Source organism: Triticum dicoccoides, chromosome 1B, assembly GCF_002162155.2.
Source record: "Triticum dicoccoides isolate Atlit2015 ecotype Zavitan chromosome 1B, WEW_v2.0, whole genome shotgun sequence".
NCBI classification, from domain to species: Eukaryota; Viridiplantae; Streptophyta; class Magnoliopsida; order Poales; family Poaceae; genus Triticum; species Triticum dicoccoides.
This window is the reverse complement of record NC_041381.1, coordinates 585,384,972-585,390,773: the sequence shown is the minus strand read 5'-3', so window position 1 is coordinate 585,390,773 and position 5,802 is coordinate 585,384,972. Positions and strand designations below refer to the sequence as shown.

At 42.9% G+C, this 5,802-nt stretch overlaps 1 long non-coding RNA gene across 3 annotated transcripts; it reads left to right on the top strand.

Annotated features, from left to right (window-relative positions):
- The first annotated feature begins 6 nt into the window (after positions 1-6).
- Positions 7-5,050, top strand: LOC119348912. Of its 3 annotated transcripts, none has more exons than XR_005169161.1 (5): positions 7-449; positions 855-988; positions 1,061-1,127; positions 2,026-3,313; positions 3,744-5,050. It is a non-coding gene; the product is annotated as an uncharacterized LOC119348912 (long non-coding RNA). The 3 variants fall into 3 exon arrangements; XR_005169163.1 differs by lacking the exon at positions 3,744-5,050 and having other exon boundaries at positions 7-254; positions 394-449; positions 2,026-2,655; XR_005169162.1 differs by lacking the exon at positions 3,744-5,050 and having other exon boundaries at positions 1,061-2,655.
- Positions 5,051-5,802: the final 752 nt, after the last annotated feature.

Here is a 5,802-nt window from a genome sequence, read left to right as displayed (position 1 = left end):
CGTCGCCGGATCTGCCCCGCCAAGAGCCCCGCCCCGCGCGAACCCTTCGTCGCCGAATCTGCCCCGCCAAGGCTAGCCAGCCCTGACCCAAGTCCACCCTCTGCACGGGTACCGTAGCCGGAGTCCGGCCCCCGCGGCAGCCCTCGCCGGCCGATTCTAGCGTGATGGCTCCCCGCCTGGAATACTCCCGTCAGCAACCTCCCCGGCTACCTCGCGCAGCGCCCCGGCCGTACTCCTTCCCGCCGCAGCGCCAGGTCTCTTCCTCATCGCTGCAGCGTCATCACCCAAATGTCGCCCATCGTCATCGATTAGATGAGCGCATCCCCCTTGCTAGTTGCCAGCGTGGTTTGATTGGGGAGTTCTTGACATTTTTTCTTTGCATCTGTGGATCAGGTAAAATGGATTACGACCAGTGGAGGAGCTCAGCTGAAGCTCGCCGCAGTAAAAAGGTATCCCCCCCTTCCTTCTCATTAAGGAGCTCGTCCCGGTGATTTCGATTACATTGATTTCAGTCAGTAGGTAATACTCAACACGGTACAATTCATTGGAATTTCTCTTGCTAGTTGTATTGTGCATTAGAGAACCAACGTGCCAATTCACCTCCCTCATATTATTTGTGGCAAATGCTATTTCCTGGGCTTGTTCCACTGGAAGAAATTTATGGATATCTCGCAAACACCATAGCTTATAACCTTTTGTATGAACTCTTGGTGCTATGTGGAGTACCAAACTTGGGTTCAGAACCTTTGTGCTGTGAAAAACAGTTACGAGGAGATTCAGACTTTATATTGATTCTCAGTTTTAACTGCCTTTGCAGAACTTACATTCATTTCCTACTTGTCGTGTATTTGCAGTTATGGCATTCATTTGATCATGTGATCATGTGTAATGATCATCTGGTGCTGAGCCACTAAGTATTGAGCGCACAAATGTAGTCAATGTTTCCCTTACTAGGAGCAATCCTTCTACTTGCCCTATTGGCTGAAAGGTGGTCTTTTCCCTATTCAATTTGGCATGTGGTTCATAAATAATACAGCATCATAATTGTTATTCTCTGTAGGAATCTCAAGATGATGATTGCCATAAAGTGTTCATGGATGAATTTGATCATAACTGTTTTTCAGAAGGTACGGATCTGTTATTCCATTTCTTCTTTGCCTTATATGTACTTCATGTTACCAGAAGGCTTAAAGAAGCGAACATAATGTTGTCAATTTTCTATGATCCCTGCTTTCCAAGTAGTTAACGATGCTTCATTTTGTGGTTAATGACTTTCCACACACAGATTTACCTAAACTTTTGGGTCCTTGTAACTGGTTGAAAATTTTGTGAACTGTAGATGGTCAAATAAAGCATGCCACTGCATGTACATATCTATTAGAAAAGTTGTAGGATAAAATATGACTATAGTTAGAAAGGATTGTAAGTGTTCGTGTGGGATATGATTGTGTCTTTCAAACCAAGTAAAGTTGAATTTAATGAAAAGATAGAGTTGTGGATGGTCTAGCCTGTCCTACATCAGGGACAAGCCAGTGCCCTGTGGCCAGTTTTCAGATCTTTATCTTACCCAAATAGCTCGTCATACATAATTTGTTTTATGGCTATTCCTTCATTTTTTTTAAATAATCTACATGTTCTAGGATTAGATCCATGTGAAATTACCCACTGAGACACCGTGATACATGCATAATCTTTCATTTATATATGGAATACATACATAGATAATGGTTATTTAGGAAAAAGCTGGCACAAATGATGTCATGCATGGAGCTAACAAAGAAAAGAGGAGGGCACTCTGAAAATAAAAATGAAAAAAAACTTTTTTCCTTTGCATCCGGTTTGCCCATCATCGACAGTTCGTCAAGTGTTGATTAATCTTTTTTGCTCTTATCTTGGTTATCAGGTCAGCCAAAACATATATATTTCTCATAACAGCTAGTACTATAAATATGATTTGATAGTTATATAATTCCTCTTTATTTCTACTTTCTTGGCATGGTTGATCTTGACATTTTGCACTAACAGGTACTGCTACACTGTTGTTAAGGTAAGGTTGCTGAATTGTTTATGAGGGCAGTCTCCAAAGATTCAATTTTGTGAACTGTGTAATCTTGGTATGTATCACGTATGTGAATCAATTCTAACGGCAGCAAAAAAGTAATCACTATGGTCAATATAACTATTATATATGTAGATAAATTAACATTAGTCTATATGTGCATGTGCACATGCACCATTGCTAGTAGAAAGCAAACTGAAGCGTTACAAAAATTCAGAGATGGTCTCCACCACCAGAAGATGTTCTGAAGATCAACACATATGGCTCGTTCAGAGAGGCGTCACACACATGAGGATTGGGCTTTACAATCCATACTGATTGTGGACTGTTGATGGCCACTGGAGTAGGCAAGTGGCAACCTGGAGTGAGTTGCTGATCCTCTTCAAGCTGAAGCTCAAGCCATGCTCCAGGCAGCGATCACCGCCTCTCAAATGGGCTGACAATGTGTTTTAGATTATGATCCGTCTCCCCCTGGAGTCATCTTAGAAAACTAAATTTCATTTGTGACTTGGTTTCGATAATGTGAAAATTGTGAACTGCCCAGGCGCGCCAGGTGATCCTGTTTTGATTTAATATTATTTTCTTGGTTTCATATTCGACGGTTATGACCATGTGCGCCCTGTTTTGCTGATTTTGCTCTTTTAACCGGGAGGCTAGAAGGATAAGATTGAGAAAAAGGAGCATGAGTTACAGCAACTGGATTGCTAATTATCTTGATTTGAGAAGAAATAGAAGTGCCCAGGAGGTTCCCTGTGGTGTTTTGTACCTTGTCTTTTTCGCTGCCATTTTTTTCAGAATAAGGTAATTATCTTGATTTAAGAAGAAATATAATTGTGCCCAGGAGGTTGCCAGTGGTGTTTTGTATCTTGTCTTTTTTGCTGCCATTTTTGTTCAGTATAAGGTGTAATCGATCTGTGTAATGTGTGTTGCCAGTTTGACATGTAACTGTCTCAATCCAATGAGAAATTTCATGCAGTAAAAAAAGGAAATTTCATGCAGTGTGATGTTCTCAACTTGTGTGCATACTTTCTTCTTTTCTGCAGGAGAGGCTGCAGGAGAGGCTCTATAAAAATGGTACATTGTGTTCCTGATGCTATTCTTTCTTCTTTTCTGCAGGAGAGGCTGGCATTTGACAATACGGTTATGTGTGTGCATTGACTGCTGGTGCTGCAGCCTGTAATTTTTCTTGTGGAGTGGACCGAAGTAATCCAGCAAGCTAGCTGCATTATTGATTCTGTTCCTTTTGCTGGCGAGGTAATAATGTCCCACTCAACTCGTGATGTGAGAGATAGTAGTGTAACCATGATATTTACATCATTGGTCATGTGTTCTATATGCTATGATTTTTCTTCCTTAATTACGCTGCCTCAGCCATAATCATCATCCACTTAAATCGGAACTGTATACTTAAAAAAAGAGCCAATGAAAAGTTAAGCATTTGGATGGACATAAGCATACAAATAAAATGCAAAAACATCAGAACATAAGTGTAGCCTTTAATTCAAAGAACATGCTATGAAGATCAATCATTTGGAACTGCCCTTGAAGCGCCTCTCCGTGTAGCCCACTCATGGCTTTACGAATGGGCTGGACACGGCGTTTGATGGTTTGCGCTTGCGTCTTTGCAACTCCACTTGTTTAGCGATAGTCTCGGTGTTAAATCGTTGTTTCACTGGATTACTAGGAGGGGCATTCTTCCTCGGGCGTCCACGTTTACGCTTTGGGGCACCGGATGTGTCTGCTTTCTTTGTAACATCAGGGTCGGTGATAATCGTGACGTCGTCGTCTTCACCTTTTCGTTCCTCTGGAATGCTGGCTTCGTACTCGTCCCTCTATAGAGGAAATAGTGGTGATCATGAAAGGTAGGAACTACATGACATGAAATGCTAGTTCTGTAGAACTTACCGTTATAGGATTCTTGTATGATTTTTTCCGAAGCTTGTTGCAATCCGAACGCAGCAGTTTTGTACATATTTTCCAGCTGAAAATATGTATTTCTGCCTGAATTAGATAGCGACGCATAGGTTAGGATAGGGGTGAAGCATAGGTAGTGCATGATTGCAAATGTAATTTAGTGTTTGGCAGACCTGTGTGAAATCCTCGGTAATTTTATCTCCGTCCCATGTCAACATGTATTTGAGTGTGTATGCCCCACAGGAATAATTGTGATGTAAAGTTGAAGTTAAGTATTGTAGTGTAGGTGAGGAATCATGTAGCTGCCTATACGTACCCATCCGTTTGTTGTGGTATGTTAGTATAGCAAGTGGTTTTCCACTGGGTAATATTGATGGGTTTAGGCGGTGTTACCAAGCCATCCTCGACCGCTTCGTTGATATATGCCTGAATGGACTCCACCTGGTGTACGAGGAGTAATTCAAGGGATTCATTAGTGCTTTTAAAAAAGTCTCACATGATGGTAAGAGGCAGCAAGAGAGCAAGCTTACCAGTGCAGTTTCCTTGGCAATGTCACAATATGCTTGGTTGGAGTTTAGGACCTGGATCTCTTCTTTGTCTAAATTAAACACGAGTAATAACCAGTGCATGATGTGCACATTCATTGGGACACGTACCTGGCAGAAAATTAAAGCGGACTCAATTTAGGGAAAATCAAGATATACAATTAAACAAGCCAGGAAATATGCATACCATTTTGCGTCCTACAAATTTCGTTGCTACATTAGCAACATCTGGGCTTTTGCATCCCATTGGAATACCCCCAAATTCGCCTAGCAATCTTCTGCTTTCTACGGTGGAAATGAATGATGTAGCATCAGTTGCAACATTGCTAATGTGTGCATATGCATTAATAACCTACAAAATTTGTAGTCATGTAATATGGCACAATTTAGAGTACTTGATGTAGATTGCAGTATACGGGCCTTACGTCATCGACGAAGAATAGTTTCCTAACATTTGGCTTGAGTTGATGAACTGTTAGCACAATGTCTTCGATGTGAACTACCTCAACAAGGTCGTTGAGGGAGTCCTGGATTAGGGGGTGTCCGGATAGCCGGACTACCATCATCAGCCGAACTATCATCGGCCGGACTATCATCATCGACCGGACTCCAAGACTATGAAGATACAAGATTGAAAACTTCGTCCCGTGTCCGGATGGGACTTTCCTTGGCGTGGAAGGCAAGCTTGGCGATACGGATACGTAGATCTCCTACCATTGTAACCGACTCTATGTAACCCTAGCCCTCTCCGGTGTCTATATAAACCGGATGGCTCTAGTCCGTAGGACACAACAACAACCATTACAATCATACCATAGGCTAGCTTCTAGGGTTTAGCCTCCTTGATCTCGTGGTAGATCCACTCTTGTAAACATCCACAATATCAATATCAATCAAGCAGGACGTAGGGTTTTACCTCCATCAAGAGGGCCCGAACCTGGGTAAAACATCATGTCCCTTGTCTCCTGTTACCATCCGCCTAGACGCACAGTTCGGGACCCCCTACCCGAGATCCGCCGGTTTTGACACCGACATTGGTGCTTTCATTGAGAGTTCCTCTATGTCGTCACCGATAGGCTTGATGGCCTCTTCAATCAACAACGACGCAGTCCTGGGTGAGACTTTTCTCCCCGGACAGATCTTCGTATTCGGCGGCTTCGCACTGCGGGCCAACTCACTTGGCCATCTGGAGCAGATCGAAAGCTACGCCCCTGGCCGTCAGGTCAGGTTTGGAAGCCTAAACTTCACGGCCGATATCCGCGGGGACTTGATCTTCGATGGATC